Source organism: Drosophila serrata, unplaced genomic scaffold (assembly GCF_035046125.1).
Source record: "Drosophila serrata isolate PLE 108 unplaced genomic scaffold, ASM3504612v1 contig_362, whole genome shotgun sequence".
NCBI lineage: Eukaryota > Metazoa > Arthropoda > Insecta > Diptera > Drosophilidae > Drosophila > Drosophila serrata.
This window is the reverse complement of record NW_028257260.1, coordinates 2,963,586-2,983,455: the sequence shown is the minus strand read 5'-3', so window position 1 is coordinate 2,983,455 and position 19,870 is coordinate 2,963,586. Positions and strand designations below refer to the sequence as shown.

General features: G+C 38.6%; 1 protein-coding gene and 1 pseudogene across 2 annotated transcripts in view; both read right to left on the bottom strand.

The window, feature by feature from the left end:
- Positions 1–19,870, bottom strand: part of shakB (Innexin family member shaking B) — a 160,043-nt gene that overhangs the window by 117,084 nt on the left and 23,089 nt on the right. The window lies entirely within an intron of this gene.
- Positions 12,063–14,833, bottom strand: LOC147642745 (uncharacterized; annotated as a pseudogene).

Below are 19,870 nucleotides of genomic sequence, written 5' to 3'. Positions count from 1 at the left end.
CCTGTTCCTGTTCCTTTCCTTTCCTTTTTTGGGGGCCAAATGGCATTTATGTCCCAATGGAGACACGCACAAAACGCGACGACAGCAACGCCTTTGACTGTTTTTCCCGTCTCCATCTCTCGTCTCCAGTTACCAGCTTTTCCTAAGGATTTTCCTGAACGAACCTTCCTCCCCCCCACACACAAATTTGCCCACCGGAATTGTAAGCTCAAGCGTCCGTGTCTCCTTTGTCGCTGGTGGTTGTCTTTGGGGAATAAGATGAATTACATGCTACTCCAGGCTGCCAGGCTGCCACCATCTCCATCTCCATTTCCATCTTCTGTAACGCCTTGAGATGCCACCACTTGAGTCTCCTCTATCTTCCAGCGCCCAGTTTTCCACCAGCTTCTCTGAGGCATGCAAAATCATGCAGATAACGCACAAAAAGGTACCAGAAACTAAATCCCCAAGCGAATAGTTTAGCAGCAGGATGTCGTTCTTCTTAAAACAGTGGAGCACAGGCTCAGAAAATAAAACAAAAAAAAAGCAGAAGGAGAAAGAAAATTTTCTAAAGATAAGTTTTAAATGAAAAGAGTGGAAAGAGTCCTGAGATGTGGGAAAACTAAGAAAAAACTAAGAGAAATGCAGACCTTAAAATATCCTTAGCTTGTAAGTGCAATTTATAGAAGAGGTACAATAATTTTGTTAAAAAAGTTGGGATATAATATGCAGAAAAATATGCATTTATTTTCTTTAGAAAATCACTTATACTGTCACCTTAAAGTCGTAAAAAATAAGCCTTTACAAAGAAAAACTCCAACAAACCTAATTTGCGGCTCACAATTGTCCTGTGGCGTGGGAAAGCGATCAGTAGGGTTGCCACCCCATGCTGTTCGAAATTTATGGAAATTTCCATTTAACAATTTCCGTCTCGAATCGAAAGCAGTGTGCCGGGGAAAATAGAGAGAGAGAGAGAGAGCGGAATCAACCGCACGGAAATCATGTCTACGCATCATTCTTTGTGCTATTACTCTACTACTCCACTGCTTGTCCCCTTTCTCCTTTCTCCTTTACCCCCATGGTACATTTATCTTTTTTTTTTCCTTCTCCTGCTTCTCCTTTTTTGGCATTACTGTATTGTATTTTTTGGTTTTGGTTTGCCGCTGGTGTGTGTGTGTATGTGTGATTTTGCGTGGCTGTGTGGAAATGTGTGATAAGCAGTTTCCGCCAGGGAATAGACTCCATATATATACATATCTAAATATAAATATATATAAATATATATGTACAACGTGGTAAGGATAGTTCTTTGAATGCCTATGCTTTGCCTTTTTTCCTTTTCATTGGCGTCGAATTGTCCAGTCTTACAATCGCACACTGAGGAGAATAGGAGAGTTCATTGGAACAGTGTTTTAATTGATTTATTTCTTTGCTTTGGTCACATTAAAGCTATTAATATACTAAGTATGACCATATGTATGATGCGTATAAGCAGCTGGTCACACTCTGTACAAAAGGACAAAATATTTACTAGCCCAAGTTCCATGTTCGCAAACACAAATCAAATTTAATCAAAAAATTCACCCTGAAATGTTCTAAAAAATTCTATCTAAAATCTATATTCACTTTTCTCTCAGTGCACAAATGCCAGCGGCACACTTAGACACTGGAAAAAGGGGGGTCCTCAGTCTTCAGAATTGAGCCACATCTTATAGTTGGGCGGGGCGGCAAAGGAAAAACGGAAGCTGTGGCTACTAATGCAAATATAATGGCAAATGTTTCGGAAATATATTTCACAAATAAAATTGATAAAGAACATGCCGCCGTTGCTGCCGTTTGCCGCCCTTAATCCACCCCTTCCCCCACCTTTTGTCCCTCAACCCTAAACAAATCCCATTGTATGCGGCGGCAAGCGGAAAACTATTTGCTCGCATTTTTCCTCACTTTTCCACTCTCCTTTATGCAGCAGCAGCTACAAACACAACAAAACAACAGCACAAACAGGACAACAAAAAAAAAGGAGAGGAGAGGAGAGGAAGACATCTCAAAGAGACGACTCCTCACTTGTGATTCCCAAGCTTCCCCCAAGTCCTTTGTATCCTTTTCCCTTCGGGTTTCCTTATCTATCAATCTATAACTTTCATCATATCTGAGTTTGGTCCAGGACTGTCCAGGGAAAAGCATGAAAATGTAGATTTATCTTGGGTCCAACTTGTTTTTATTGTTTTGAATTTTAGGGGAAAATATATGTGCTATATATACGATTATTTTTGGATTTGTTTTTATTATCAACTAATTTAAAGTTAATTGTCAAAACAAGAAAGAGCCCAAGACTCTTCTCCAAAGAATAAACTGACCTGAAACTACTGCTTACTAAAATTGCAGTCCTTATTTTTGATTTCCATTTATGTATTTAGAAGTGTCATAATCACTTAAAGAACAATTACAAAAATACTTCAGGACATCTTTTTTAAATATTTTTCCACAATAATCCCAATAAACCCTATAAATAATAAGCTAAATCTGAGATCTTCTCCAACTTCCCCTGACAGTTTACATTTGCATTTTGCTGCCACTTAAGCTCACTTTCAACGTCTTCATTTGACTTTTCCAGCTCACTTTCCCAGCTTCCTCCTTCATAATAAATATCAGTTACTTTTTTACGGCTCTCTCCATCAAATACTTTTCGCATAAGTTTATAGTAGTGGAAAGTTGAGACTTTCTTTCGCCCTTTCACATCCTTTCAATTTCTTTCATCGGTCCGAGTTTTTCCAGTTCCCAGTTTCCCAGTTTCCCATTTCCCAGTTCCAAGTTTAAGCCCCAGCTAATTTCTGTCCCTTTTGCCACCACCACCATCCACTTCCTATGGCCCTCTCGACTATTTTTATGATTCTTGAGCTTAAGTAATCGAAATAAATAAAGCGAAATCTGTGTCACAGCTCTTCCTGCCATGTGCCCGAGCAAAATGTAAACAAAATAAATAAGAAAACAAGACCAAAGCGATGACAATGGTATTCCCCAAAGAGCTTTAGAAGGGGAACCCCATCCATCCATCCATTTGTCAGTAGTTGCAACTATATCCCTTCATAGTCCAGGCAGAAGGGGTGGTGGGATAGGAAAAAAACGAAAAATCTAATATAAATTCCATTACAATTATATAAATTTCACTTAAGTTTGCAATAATTTGAAAGCATGAGACTCGGACTGAAACGAGTTAAGCGAGGGAGTACTGTACCGAGAGGGGGTAGGGAGGGGGCAGCAAAACGAAATGCATCATAAATTTTCATGTTGCTCTCGCGATTTTCTATTGTGCTCCACTGGAGAGTGGCGCAGCAATGGACATAAAAAGCCAAGCCCAAGACAGCTCCAACTTTCAACTGGAGTAGCACTAACTGAAGCTGCAGCCTCCTACACTGAGCAAAAATGATGTCTGTGTATACCTTCCTTCGAATCACAATTCTATCTCCCTTCAAGTGCAAGATGAGCTAGTATTTCTTCACATTTGAAATTTCTCTCAGTGCACTGGTTGCTCCACTGCTGAGGCAGCAATTCTGTGTCCAGCCATAAAGCAGCGAACATAACACAAAAAAAATGAAAACGAAAGAAAAATGAAGGCAAAAAATGCAATACAATTTTATTTTATGCAAGAAACAACGATGAGGGTGGAAGGCAGGCGAAAAGCCGGCGCTTTTTTGGTGAAAAATTGTAAATTCCCATTAGAATTGCGCCCGGAGTAGGAGGGAGGAGTGGGAGGTGGAAAACGCATCATGAAGGAAGGAAGAAGGTAAGCCGAGGAAATGAAATGAAACCAAACAAGAAAAGAAGACAATTTCGGCATGCCGGAGAGTGTATACCCTTGCAGTTTGTAATTGAATAATAGGATCAAATCGAAAATTGATCATTACTAAGCCTTAAAATAAAAGCATTATTTTAATAAAAATTTATCGACAAGCCAAAGTTTTATAAACGCCTGAATAAGCAAGAAAAATCATTAACTTTAATTCGGAGAGCTTTCCTTTGTTAGTATTTTATTAGGTTAATGAATCTGCATGATCAATTTAAATTTACTTATATTTTTAATTCACAATTGCACAAAGGCAGCTTTTACTGCTTTACAGTTTTCTAACTTTCAAACCTCAAACTTGGTAGCCACAAAAGTGGATCGTATTCTTCAAGTGGATCTCCTCCTCGTAGGATCCACTTAACAGATAGGATCAGAACCAGATATTTATAGACCAGAGGGGAGGGGGGAAAATGAGCATAGAAAGACAAAGATAAAAGCAGGACAAAATATACTTTTTTTCACTCACCCATCGATTCCAACTGTAAATTCTAATTGAAGGTTTTTGCAAACGAAAAAAGTCAAAAATTACGCAGTGATCTAGGCTATGTAAAACATAAAAAAACCGCGACAGGTGCCTGACCTCTGTTGTGGCGTAAACTAACTAACACTTTTCACTTTAAACATGAGTTAATACACATACACATATAAAAAAAATAAAAAATAATACAAATCACTGGAAAATATGCACTAATCTTGGCACTGTAAAAAAAATGAAAAAATATAACACAACAGAGGTTGTTCTTGATCTTTTCCTTACTTAACTAATACTTTTCACTGCACTTTAAACACTTTTGGCACCTGTCTTTACTATTGCGTCGTAAATTTTGCAACTTCTTTTTTCACCGATCTAACTGCGTCGAAGAACTGTTTGGCAATGATCAACGGGAACGAGTTGTGAGAAAGGGTTCGCTATATAACAATGGCGGCGAGAAAGGGAGTGTAAAGCTCAATTAATGTAAGATGGCCAACTTTCAAAAAGCTTAGCTTTCAGTTTTGACTTAAACCTGGATGCAATTAGCTAGTGCTAGAACTTATTTGTAGTAGTTTTTTAAATACTAAAGAAATAAATTAAATACTAAATAAATATGAAATAAGTTTGAAAGTTTTATAAAGAAAACAGAAAAATTCTAATTATAATCTATCCATTTCAGATCGTTTCTAAGAAAGCCATACAACAGTAATGTCGTACGATTTTAATAAATTAAAGTACGCAATTCTGGAATTATAACAAATGTTCAAATGTTATAGTAAACGACAAAGTAATCCGTATAAATGGAGATATACTCTACTGTTCCTGCTGATCACGGAATATACATATAAATTAAAGGATCACAAATGTCTCCTTTACTTCGTTACAAAACTTCTAACTAAAACTATAATACCCTGTAAGAGTATTAAAATGAAACGAAAAGCGGACTCCCAGGAAATGGTGGAAAAGCGGTGGAGAGGTTACCCTCTAAGTAGGTAAGTGTATGTTACATACATAAATAACTAACCGAAAATATAAGGAGAGCGAAAAACCAACAGAATAAAATATAAGTAGTAAAAAATATACACATCAAATCTGAGGGACAAAAAAATTAAATGAACATTTGAACAGTAAAACTTGTATAGTTTTAACTTTATGAATTACAAAATGAAATTGAAAATGAGCAGCATTTGGAAGATAGAAGGCAATAAAACAAAGTTTTATTTGTGGGAAATAGGGAATATATTTTTATAAAATAATTCAGTGACCTTTTAATACTAATATATAGTATTCATTTTTAATGAAATATTATAAAGAACGTCTATAAATACTGATATTTTTCGAAACCAATTAAAAAAATTATATGTCAAAGACAATCAATGTTATATAAGGCGTACTAAAACATAGTTTTTTTTTTATGAGAATTAAGAGCCAACAGAAATACATTATTAAAAATAATGTCTACATTTACTAATATATAGTATATTTATTTACTAAAATGTCCTGAAAAAGTAGCAGTACTTTTCGAAACAATTTCAAAGAATTAAATGTCAAAAGAAAATCATTGTTATTTCCACTTCAAGTGTCAATCTCTTATTTTTATAGCCTTGTCTTCTCTATATATTTATTCCACTGTTGGCCATATATATATACATATACACTCCTGTTCATAATTATACGACATCTATGAAATTTTTGTTTCAGCGGTCGTAGGAGAATGGAAACACACAGTAGATCAAAATAAAGTATGCCGAATAATAGCACAAGGAGTTGTGCACAAAATGCGCTATTCGTATCCTTGCTTGCATCACTCGTTTTCAAGTAACGGTAAAAAAGCACACGCGCCTTGATTTAGGCTACCCAGAAATTGTTTCAAAATGATACGACACATTTCATTATTTTTGTTTACAGCTAATATTTTATTGGTTTAATTGTTTATAAATAAATATTAATAGTTTATAATAGCGCCTTGTGCTTTTCCCACTTCAAAAATTCTTTTAGGCATTGAATTTTTAAGGTTTTTTAAGATATTTTGGTCCAAGAGAGACCATTGTCTTAAAATTTCATTTTTGAGACTTTTAACAGTCTGAAATTTGTTGTTAATGGCGTAAACTCGACTGGCTAAGATACCCCAGATGTTTTCAATCGGTTTAAGGTTAGGAGAGCAAGCCGGCCAATCCAAAACATTTATTTTATTGTCATTGAGGAACCGTTGCGTCTCTTTGCATTCGCATTATCCTGCATAAAAACATAATTTTGATCCTTATTTCGATCCGAAAATGACAGAGGACGATCTTGAAACACATTTTTGTAGTCTGAACTTTTAATTTCTGAGCTTGTAAAGCACAGTTCAAGCGTACCAGACGCATGAAAGGCTCCCCAAGTCATACCTGATCCGCCTCCAAAATTGCATGTTAGGAACATAAGGGGATCCTTACCCAAATCAAGCAAATAGGGACGAAACCCATCTGGGCCATCAAGATTACATTTTTTCTCATCAGAAAAAATGATCTAAAATGTAAAATATTGACAAAAACCTTTATAACCAAAATTGAGTTAAAATTCCATATCGAGGTCCAGTTTGTTTCCAAATTGTTTTCGGCAAACTGAAGTCGTGCTGCGGTTTTAATATCGGAATTTTTTTCAAAACTACTCTTACAATATTTTCGGAGCTTAGTAATGTTCGTCAGATAGTCCTACGGGACACAGGACGACTGCAACACGCAGAAAGTGAGGTACACGATGAAAAAGAATTGCTTGCATTGCTAAATACTCGACGTTTGTCGCGATCAGATAGCTCCGGCTTTCTTCCAGAGCTACGCCTGACACCGTACCCATCCACATTTTTCAAAAATTTGGTAATAATACAGCGTTTTCGACCCATCAGCCGGAATATTTGGCTAACATTAAAGTCAGACTCGTTATACGCCTTAATTTTTCCCTTCTCTCCTTCGCTTAAAAAGCTACCATGCGGCATTTTATTAAAAAATGAATAAAATATTTAACAAAATTATAAAAAAACCAATAAACACTAAACCTTCTTCTTTAGCCGCAATAATTGAAATGTGTCGTATCATTATGAAACAAATTCAGGGTAGCCTTAATCAAGGCGTGTGTGCTTTTTTTACCGTTACTTGAAAACGAGTGATGCAAGCAAGGATAAGAATATCACATTTTGTGCACAACTCCTTGTGCTATTATTCGTCATAATTTATTTTGATCTACTGTGTGTTTCCATTCTCCTACGACCGCTGAAACAAAAATGTCATGGGTGTCGTATAATTCTGAACAGGAGTGTATATATATATATATATATGCTATATTTTCTTTTTTGAGTCCAAGAAAAAGGCGGCGGCTGAAAATGCACACGGCAAAGTGCCTCCGCAGAGCTTAAAAGAAATGACTTCTTGTTCCGCCAGCAGTTACCACTTTTCCAGATTTTCCTCGCCATCTGCACCCCTATTTCTTCTGAAATTTTCCTTATATTTTCACTCTGTTAAAAGAGGATGGATTTTTTATTTTCCTTCTTCTACACTCTCCTCTCTCTACCTTTCTTTCTTTTTGTTTTATTTTGGTGCAAACGAAGTTTACGCGTGCTGATGCAGATAATGACAGTCAGTCAGTCAGTCAGAGAGAGAGGGAGAGACAGTGAGGTGCCCAGAGAGATAGTCGGACGTTGTCTGCCTTTTTGTGACTTGTCTTGTTACCTATTAAGAGCACACCCATATCCACACACACACAACACACACATGTGAGTGTGTGTGTGCCAAAGATGACTTCCTGTGCTCCTGCTTCTGCTCCTGTTCCTGCTGCTGTCCCTTGGAAATTCCTCCGAGCTCCGAGCAATTACACAGAAAGCATCGAGCATTGCAGCCAGGATAAAGATAAGGATAAGGATAAGGATAAGGATAAGGATAGAGGGATAGAGATAGGGATATAGGGACAGAGCATAGGGATAGTTAAACCAGGCTAAAAGCAAGGCTGCGGAAATACTGGTGGTCTGGTCCAACGACCTGAAATCTTTTCTCGGCTTCCTTTCCGCTCACGGCGCTACCATCTTCAGGCCATAATTGCTTGGCAAGTTAATAAGTGGCAAGTCAAAAAGCTTATCCTCCAGCCATTTCCCCAGCCAGTTTCCACCTTTCCACTTTTACCCACGAGACCACACACACACACAAACACACACGCATAAGCCATTCACTTGAGTTGCAAGTCGCTGCTGCTGTGTTGCACGTTGCAAGTTGCATTCCAGAAACTGCCCTGGTTTTTCTTTTTTTTTTCCTACAGCTCAGGCATTTTAATTAGCGCATTACCAGCGTGAAAGAGACGGCATCAGGCTGGCAGAAAGAGAGTTAATAATGGGGGATGGGGGGGGGGGACAAGGCACTCGACAATCGACAAACCCAGCACTCGACACCAATTTTTTTTTATGGCCAGATGTATAAGCGATACGGAAACACTAAAGGTACAGTGGATCCTAGATGAAGAGGAAAATGTAGAACCAAACTATACAAAACTAGAGGACCTTTAGGTTTTTCTCCAAATCGAAGTAATATTTTATAACTATTAGTGTTAGGAATATCAAATAATTGTGTTACTTTTTATAGATTTCAATTAACAAAACTCTTTTAAAAGGTGTTAGCAAATTATTGTATAACTTGAAGAACTCTAAAGTAGCTTTAGTATAATTTTCCCCCACTAATTGATGAATTAAAACTCTTAAAAGAAATTTTGAAAAATATAAACCAACAGTCTCTTGCTAATTTTTGAATTATTTTTATACTCTCCGCCCATTTTTCCCCCTCCCAGAGGCATTTGCTCACTGTCAGCCGCACACTTTCGACTGCCACTGTGTTTGCCAATATTCGCTCACCTTTTTTTCTTTGGGCTAATAAAACTCAGCGGAACTTGAACAAAGTTGCCGGGTGAGTAGTGAGAGGGCTAAAATAGGGAAAATAAAACGCCAAATTCGAAGTCAACTTGCCAATCAATGTTCGCAGCGGCGATAAACGATTGCTGTTGCAAGTTGCATGGCAACAAAAAATATGTAAAAAAAAAAAAAATAGGAATAAACGGAAGTGGAAAAGAAGCAAATATCCTAGCAGATTGACTACAGAGAGAGAGAGGGTGAACTTTTTCTAGGACCTTGTCCAAGAGGATAGCGGGCAAAAAATGTCCTTTCAGCTGGCAACTTTTGTCAGGTGGAGTATAAATGATGTTGCCACTGCTGCTGCTGGTGCTGCTTCTGAATAATATTGAACACTTGCCCGGAAATCAATTTCAATTTCAATTCCAATTCCAATTTCTTACTTAACATTTTGATTAATGCAGCAGGAATGCAGCGGGAATATGCAAAGTTTGTGGCAAGCTGCTCCTGCATGCCACTTGACACATGCTTAAGTATACACACACACACACGAAGGAAGGACTTTACCAGGTCCTGGAGGAGTTTACAGAAGCAATAGATAGGGATAAGGCCAGCTGCTTCCGATTTCGTTTGCCATTTGGCTTTTTGCGGTTTCCGTAAAGCGAATCCAAATGTTGTCAAATAATATTTACCAGAACCCATGGGAAATATATGTTATGTGAGGAAAGCATCTGCCAGTCATGATGAAATATATATATGTACATATATGGATAAAGTGGAGTGTGAATAAGATTTGAAAATTACAAATTTACTTAGCAAGCCAAGCGGGTAATTCCTACAAACATTTAGTACTCAAAAAGCATCAGGAAATATAACGAAAAGTTTATTTAAATATATACATATGATACAAGAACTTTAAGATTTGAATACTACAAATTTACTTAGCAAACCAAGCGGGTAATTCCCACAATCTAAGCCAGGTCCTTTACATTAAATACTTAAAAAGTATGAGAAAAACCCCTTTAAATAATAAGAAAACTTGGCTAAAATATATTTAATACAACTCTTAGATTTGAAAATTATAAATTTACTAAGCAAACAAAGAGGATAATTCCTACAAACTAAATCCTTTACATTTAGTACTCAAAAAGTAAATATAACGAAAAGTGTATTTAAATATATACATATGATACAAGGACTTTAAGATTTGAATACTACAAATTTACTCAGCAAACCTACAAGCTATATCCTTTACATTTAGTACTCAAAGAGTATCAGAAAACCCCTTGAAAAAATACGAAAACTTGGCTAAAATATATTTAATACAATAATTGACTTTTAGATTTAAAAATTACAAATTTACTCAGCAAACCAAGAGGATAATTCATACAAACTAAGCCATATCCTTCACATTTAATACTTAAAGAGTATCAGGAACCCCCTTGAAATATGACTAAAATATATATAACAAAGGTATTAACTTTTAGGTAAACCCCTTCTGGTTTCTCCAGAGATTACTGGCAATTTGCATTTTACCCCTTTTTGGGGCTAGAGGGGTCAGAGGTCAAAAGGAGTCACTCTTCCTCCCTCCCCGTTGAGTGCCAAAAGTTTCAAATTACACGCCTCGCAGCTCAACAGCTCAACGGGCGGCGACAAAACTTAACGAAAATAAATAAAATATATATAAAGGACATTGAAGCGTAACAGTTTTCCAGCTAAGGAGCAGAGGAAAAGCGGCGACATGTTCAATCTGTCCAAGTCACGGCGTCTGCCTTTCATTCCGTCCAATCGTCCCATTCAATCCGAATTCGAACTTTATCGGCCATAATTCTCAACTGTCCGTTTATGTCTTTGTTGCTATGACCCCTCCTTTCCTTTTCCATATAAATATTAAATACACTGAGAGACAATTGACTAGAGAAGGTTGGTCTTAAAGGGGTTTCAAGAGAGGATTTTCTTTCCGAAAGATCTCTCTAAAATATGGGCCTGAATATCTCAACTCCTTTTTTGATCTCGGTTCAGATAATTGAATGAAATATCACTAGTAGACAAAACAATCATATCTTAGTTGGAAAACCAGAAACCAGAGACCTAAAACTTTCAATATTGAAGCTGGAAAACTGCGAACCGTAAAAGATACAATTCATAAAGCCGGCGAACTCGAACTCAAAGACAAAAGTTAGACAAAACACTTTTGCCGAGGAGACGTGGTGGAAAACCGTTTTCCAGATAGCAAAATCACGCAACTCTCGCACACACGCACATGTCCTGTTGGGGAAAACTTTGTGTTGGTCTTTTGTTGTTTGTATTTTGTTTAGATGGCATAAATTAGATACGTGCCCGCCCCAAAAGAGCCAGCCCCGTAAATCCTTCTCGATTGTTTGAGCTTTAAACAAACAAAGACGGGGACCAGAAGAGCGGGGCAAAAGAAAATGTCACAGATTATGTCGCCAGGATCTCTCTCTGCTGGTCCTTTTGCCCATCATAACGGGACATCGGCCATCCTGCTGTTTGAACGGCAAAATGGCCAGCAATTTAAACATTTCCCCGCCATCATATTTGCTCTCAACTTGACGGCCAAAAATGGGCAAATGGCAACCGACAACCGACAACTGGGGAAAAACTGCTGCAAATTGCAGTTTGGACTGGACAAACAATTTTCTGATTAATTTCAAGTTTTATGTAAACGGTTGAAACATTCCATGATGCCCTTATGAGTGGCCCCACCACCCCCCCAAAAATTGTTTGGCCATTGCCATCAGCAGGATTTTCCCGCTTTTCCCGCCCAACAAGTCGGCGAAATGAAAACTTTTCCTCTCCACTGAATGGCTAAGCAAACTGTAGGCATGGCGAGAGATCTAAATAAATAATTAGTTCGCATTTATTTCATTAGACATTAGACATTAGACAAACCGGAATCCGAACCCAAAAACTGAATTCGTATCCGTCTCCAAATCCAAAGACTTGTATGTGGGGGAGAAGGCGAAACTTTTGCAGATAACTAAAGACCCTAAATGGGGACAAGCCATGGGGGGAAAATGACTTTTGGAAACATGTGTGCTTTAATTTCCCCCAGAATGTCATCCATTCCAAGTAATTTATCTAAATAATACTGGGCTGGGTTTTCCATGGGCAAAACTTGGTGTCAAAGTTGGGGAAGAAAAATGTAAAACAATTACCAAGACTTATTCATGATTTAGTGTTTGTTTTTTTTTAACTTATTTTTTATAATTTAAATAAGACACTTAATACAAGAAATTCTTGGACTAATTGAGACCATTTCCTTGGCATATTTAGCTCATCAAATCTCAAGTGAATTATGAAATTTGCGATTCACCTTAGCTCTTCATTATCCCATCGTCTAATTAATCCGTTAATCCGTTTTAATCTTGTTCAATTATCCCCCGCGCTTTGATCAGTGTCCATTCAAAGGAAATCCCATCCACGATGCTCTGATTTTATTTTCCTCTACCCCCCATTTTCCCCCCTTTTCGCATTCCCAGTCCGCTTCTGATGATGAAACTTTCAATTAGCGCCAAGTGTAAAATGGAGCAGCGGTGGCATCATTTTCATCAAATTACCAGTGACACCGACAACCGATTCCCTGGCGCACATCCTCCCTTCGCCGTACCCCCCTCACCTTTACTAATTCCACCCCCCCCCCCCCCCTTGAATTTCCCCTGGGGGGATGCCACGCCCCCTGCTCTTTATTTTCACAGCGTGTTCATCTCTTCCGTTGCCACAGTCATTTTCATTTCTGGTCGACGATGACACAAAATGTCGGTCACTTGCGGCTTACCCTAAAACATCCCCCACCGCCCCTCGCATTTTCCACCCCCTCTCTATATATATTTTCCTCTATTTCCCGCCCCTTCCCCTTCTCCTGCTCTGACTTGTTGTGCCCAATTTGCAGAATGCTGCAAATAGCCAGGAAAATTACCTCATGCGCATTTTCTTATTACAGAAATGTGCATAAGAAAATGGACGTAATGAAAAAATCTGAATAACAACAACAGCAGGAAAATGTTGGTAAGGAAAAATTTTCAGAAAGGAGATGAGGGGTGAGAGTGGGAGTGGGAGGAGAAACGGAATGGGAAAAATAGTCGAAGAAGAAAGTACCTGTAAGATAGAATTTAACGGAAATGAAACAACTTTCTTTGAAAATTAAATTAAATATTTAAATGGAATGAATGGGAATGGGGAAATATAACAAAATTCGGAGAGGGGAATGTATGAAAATGAAACTGAAGAGAGAACGACAAAAGGAATGAAGGAAAAGAGAATAAAGAAATTAAGTATTTAAATGGGATGAATGGGAATGGAGAAATAAAGAAGCATTTAGAAAAGAGAATGTATGAAAATGAAACAGAAAGAGAGAACGGCTAAAGGAATGAAGGAAAAGAGAATAAATAAATAAAGTATTTAAATGGGATGAATGGGAATGGAGAAATAAAGTAGCATTTAGAGAAGGGAATGTATGAAAATAAAACTGAAATAGAGAGCATCAAAAGGAATAATCAGAAAATATGAAAATATGAATAGCAAGATTTATAAACTAAAACTAAAATGAACATCTGATTAAAACAGAATTACGCTAAGCAAACGGAGCAAAAAGGAACAACATGAAATGTAACGACGTGAAAAGAACTCGATTAAATTACAGCAAACCGTCAGAAACAAAATCAAATAAAAAGAACGATCACATCTAAACGACACAAAATCAAAGGTAACAAAATGGCAAACAATACCAAATGGAACATAAAAGAGATACCACAAACTAATTGCATAAACGTGAATTGAAACAAAACGAAATGAAATGAAATGAAAGTTGAGAATAGAAACTAATGGAATCCGAAATGGAGAAGGAACAAAAGGCAAACTATGCGTGGAGCCTCTGGTAATCAAATAAGTTCCCATGCGAAGAGAGCACACACACAAAAGGTGAAGCCATGCAAATAATGAGATAAAACGAGAAATGCAATGGAATGGAACAGGAGGAAAGTCGAGTCACCTGCCCTGCATTTTCTCATTTTCTTCTCATTTTTTTTTCTTTTTTGCATTTTTGAGTGTCTTTTTTTCTGTTGGTAGTTTGTCGTTTTTGTTTGTTTTTGCCCCACATTTACTCGTTCTTTGGGAAATACCTGGCTGCAAATTGAAAATACCAAAGCATGGAAGAAACACAGGACAACAGAAATGGGAACCTGGAGACAAGGAACAAACGGAATGCAAATGACGCAAAAATGGAAATGGATGGAAATTGAAAAGTCGAGTGCACGGGTGAGACAGAGAAAGAGAGCGGAATAGAAACAACGATGGCAATGGCGATAGCAAGGAGCGAGGAGCAAAAGTGCGCTGGGCAAAATGAAAAATAATTAGCGCAATTAATGACCACGTAATTAGCGCTTCAAATCCCCACTGCTCACTGCTCACTTCTCGTTCTATGATTTTTCCATCTAGCCATCCCACTCTGCCACAATGTGTGCAGTGGCACGTAAAGTGAAACCGACAGCCCCCCGCACTTTCCGCGCTTTTCCAGCCTTTCCTTCCTCTTACCCCGACTTGCCACCACCTTCATTAATAGGTAGCTGCGGCTACGTTTGATAACTCTATCGCGGTCCGGTTGCCACTGATTTTTCCGACCCCCCGTCCTCATCCTGCCCACCGACTTTTCCATTTTCTCGGCCGTTGTCAGTAGGAGGGAAAAAAAGAGAAAAAGAGATCCCAACGACACGCTAATGAATGCACGATGGCCCCGTTTTCATTCCGAAAAGGGGGTTGCCATCGGAAATGCAACTCTGTCATGGCATTTCTTCATCAGCATTTGAGGTTAGCGGAAAAATCCACGCAGATCGGCGGAAAAGCGGGCCAAATCGGGGCGCTGGATGGTCGGTGGCTAATTAAAAATGGCCTTTGATTAGGCTAAAATGTTAAATTAACATTAGTGCGCGCTAAGAGCCGCTTTCGGTTAAGTCAAGAGGAATAGGGGAGAACACAGTTTAATTTAGGTCTATGGGAAATTAGGAAAAACAGATGCTGTTTCAAGAGGGAGGTTATAACCTGATATGCTACATATATTTTCCTCTTTTTTACAACTCTTTACTAAGTGATGTTTTTACCTTCTTATAGCTTTACTAACAAATTGAAGTTAAATAAAGACTCAGGAAAATAATATATTATTATAAACCTATTTTTCCTACACCACACTTCTCATAATTTGAAAAAGAAAAAGCAGCATCAAGTTCCAAATTTTCTGCTGCTCAGCGTTATAAATTTTTCAATGGCTCACATGAGGAAATGCGAAAATATGCGGCCAAGAGGTATTTCTTCCGCGACGGAATCCTTCCAATTCCTTTAACTTATAAACAACTTAAAAATTCATTGTCCACACATGGTGCCTGGGTGCCTTTGGTGCCTCGGTGTCCGGATGCCGGATGCCTGAAGCAGAAGCTGAGGCCAAGTCCTTGTTGGCTTGCGAATGAAAAACGAAAAACTGTCATCATGTGACGGGAATCAATCTAAAGTCATTTTATAACCCGAAAAGTCATAAATCTAACTTTAATGTTTTAAACGTGACTGCGGCAAGGACCTCCCAGGACCAACACCAACACCAGCAGCACCGCCCACTGTTTCATACATGTGTAACGAAGTCGAAACGAGCGAACAAACCTCCGGCATTGAAATTGGAAAAGTAAAACAAGCAAATGAATGTATTTCCGTTTGGGATTTTTCACTTTCCGGCTAAAGCTAAAGCAAAGTCCTGGAAAAAGAGGGGGGCGTGGCGAAAGAGAGAGAGAGATGGGGCCCAAACACTATAAATGACAAAACGAATTCAAGGAAAAGTCGTCGGAGCTGAGACAGGAAAATAGATAGAAAATTTTATTAAATGGGCATCAAAACTATTTGGCGTGTCCTCCAAGGCAGCGAGTGTGTGTGTGTGTGAGTGCGGAAGAGGGTGGCTTTTCCGGTTTCTTGAACGCAAGGAAGGGGAATCCCCCGTAGATCCCTGTACCAAATGGCATAGCATACTAACGTGCGCCACACATAAAACTCAAGCACCGCATGCGGTCAACGAAGGTGAAAAAGAGATGGCCTGGCCTGGAGATACACGACACGACACACACACAAGAGTGTGTGTGAGGGGAATGTGAGGGGTTAGACAGGAGGCAGGATGCCAGGCAATGTGTGACAGGATTAATTAAGTGGCGGCAATGGAATCGTGTCCATAACGAATTGTGAGATTAATATGGGTGGTATTTTTTCGGGAGACCTAAACTAAAGCACCAGATAGTTCCTTAAAGATGCAAATATCTAGAATATATGATTAGGTAACTTCGGAATTAAAGTGATCCTCGCTTAAAATTAAGCTTAGTGATAAAGAAAGATATAAATTCAAGTAAAATGATCAAAAAATCATAAGAAAATCAATTCATTTTCTTCTTCCTTAAATATCCCCCTCAAAACCTAAACTAAGGACATTTTAGAGCTCTCACTAAGACCTTTTTAGCCTTCCAAAGGACACCCATTTTACGGCTTAGAGTTAGTATTTATCGCAACTCAACTATCGCTTAAAATAATCCCTTTTATTGGGTAAAGTCACATTACAGCAATCGTTTATGCAATGCTGCCGATGCTCTTTTTTACTGCCCATAATTTCATGGATAAAAATTGCACTCACTCTTTTTGGGCCAGAATCAAGGTCAAATTATGTATGGCTTTTATGCCGCTTCTTTTTTTTTTGGCAGAAAGCAAATCGAATATGCCCATTTCAGGCCAAATCCAATGGCCATCAAAGTATAATAACCAACAAACCGAAATCGCATTTACAGATATAGATTTTCCCAGCGTCCCCTCTGTCACAATTTATCGCCCAAGGGGGGAAACCCCCAAAAGATTCTTTGCAGTGTGTGTGTGTGTGTGTGTGCTCATGTGTGTGTAATTTAATCAATAAGAAAATCGTCTTTTCACTTACATACACATCATTACATTTGGGCGCATAAATTGATGATGCTCCGAGGGGGAAAATTTCACGTTTCACATTCACGTTTACGCTTACCTGGAAAATAATAGCAAGCAGAAAAAGAGGAGAAAAAAAAGTGAGGAAAATGAGAAAACTTTGGAAAAGATATACCAAACGATTTACGGGGCAATAAATGGTACATTTATCAAAAGATATGCTCAAGACGCTTATGTAAATTAAATGTATTTCTAATCAAATATAATACTAAGTTAAAATATATATTTTATATTCAGACAGAATCATAAAAACTTCTTCAACTTCCCTTCCATATAATTTGATTTCGAATCAAATTTCCCATGTTCTCTGGGGGATATTCTCAGAACCTCCGACTGGTCATGAAACGCACTGTACACGTGCATATTTGGTTCTCATTTTAAATTCAATTTGCGGTCGAGTGTGAGATTTTTGCCATTGTACTTGGACGCACGTGCGACAATTGTTTGAGCTGTTTAATCACAATGCGGTTCTTCGGTCTGTCTTGTCGGTCGATCTGATGGTCCGTCGGATTCGTTTTGGCTTTGGGTCATATTTAATTCATTTTATTATTATTGTTATTGTCCTTGTTTTGCTGCAAAGAATATTGCTATGGTTATGGGAGCTCTGCAGAGCGAGCAAGCGAGGAAACTGAGGAGAGAGAGAAGGTGGCACAAAACTAAGCACAATTTATAATGATGCAAACGGCGGTGAGAATTTTCCAATTTAACAAACAATTCAATTAATGCAAATTACAATAGGAATTGGCCCTAATGAATATTTTATGACAAAACTAATTTCATTTTCATATATAATGCTCGAACATCCTGATGGCGAGAGAAACACAGCAGATGTGGGCATCGATTGTAAACAGTAAACTGTAAATTGTAAATTGTTTACACGCCGCGGGGCCCATAAAATGATGAAAATCACCTACCCCCCCCCCAAGCCAAGTAGCTTTTCCTCCACCTCCTCCTCATTTTCCTGGGCTTCAAGTCCCCGTGTCCTCCCTCCCACCCATTAAGAGGCAGAAATCTCTTCGCTTATAATTGCCACAAATGTTGCTGCGACATCACAAAACGACCATAGAGGAGGTGGACGTGTCCTGGCTTCGTTATCCTGGCACAGGACAGGATACTGCCGTATGAAAGAGACGGAGAAAGGAGCTAGTCAGAAAATACTAATTGTCCTGGGTGTCGATGACAATGTCAGCTACAACGCAGACATCATTGCCCATCTTCATATCCTTTTGCCAGACATTAATGTATATATATATTCAAATTCAAATACGGTAAAAACGAAAAATAGATACTAGTAATTATGTAGGAGAATATTGTAATTAATATGGAATGTAATATACAGCAAATGTTGGGTTAGTTAAGGTTCAAGATCCTTTTTTGAGGGGTCGCATAGAAGCTCTTTTGGCACACTGATTGTTTTCTGCTTCCTTGATTGCTGCCTATATTTGCGTTAATTGTTGCAGGTTGCTCTCGTAACTGCTGTTGCTGCTGCTAGTGCTTGTGTTGCTTATGTTGCTCCTCTTGCTTGTGTTGCTGCTGCTGCTGCTGCTACTGCTGCTACTTCTACTATTGCTATTGCTGCCACTCTTGGGCTTCATGAAAACTGTTTTGCAATTATGCCGCTTCAATGACTTTTGTTTTTGGTGTTGCTAATGCTGCCACTCCTGCTGCTGCTGTTTTTCCCTGTACAAATTTTTGGGTTGCTCTCAGGGATGTGGGTTTTCCCCCTGCAAATGTTGATCCTGTAGCTACTGGTATTACTTCTACCCCTTGTTGCTAATTTTCTTATTGCTTGGTTCCTTTTGCCTTTCTTGATCCATGGGAAGTGGCTGCTGTTTTGTGTTGCTGCTGCTGATATTGCTGCTGCTGCTGCTGCTGTTGTTGCTACTGGTGCTCGCGGTATTGCTGCTACACCTTCGATTTGCTGCATTCGATTTTTTTGACTCTTATTCTTGATTGTTGCAGACGTTATTATTGTTGATACCTTTGCTGTTGCTGGCTGCTGGAGTTGCAGTTGCTTCCATAAGTTGCTATAGTTATTGCTGCTGCTGCTGTTGCTGCTGTTGTTGCTGCTGCTGTTGCTGCTCATATTGTTGCAGCCATAGTAGTAGTAGCAGACGCTGTTGTTGTTGTCATTGGCTCTTGGCTGGTGGCTTCGCTTTTGGCCTTTTTCGTTTCGTTTTTTGTACCAACTTTGCCAATTTGGATATCGTTTGGTGCCCGGGGGCCAAAAAGGGTCGAAAAGGAGGCCCGTTTCAGCCAAGGCTGTCTGTGTGTGTGAGTTCTTGTTGTTGTCGTCATAACGTTTATTAATAAGTTTGGCGAGCTCAGTTGTTACCATGCTGATTGTTGCTCCTGCTGTGTTTTCTCCCATTTTCCTCTACATTTTTTGTATCCTTTGGGGAAGGGGTCATGGGTTATAGCATGACTTGTCAGGAAAAAAAAGGAAAACAAAAAAACCAACAGAAAAATCAAGAAAAATAAATAAGGAAAAAGTCAAGCAAAGAGAATACCATGAGACGACATCGACATCGGCGCAGGGAATTAGAGCAAAGTGCACTTTTTGATGACTTTTGATTTGTTTTACGATTCAGCCTCGACTATGAATATTTATTGTCGTGCTCGGTGGCCATTTTCCGCTTTTCCGCTTTTCCGCCTGCCGTCTGTTTTGTCCCCTTGTCTTTAAAATGCACGAAATATG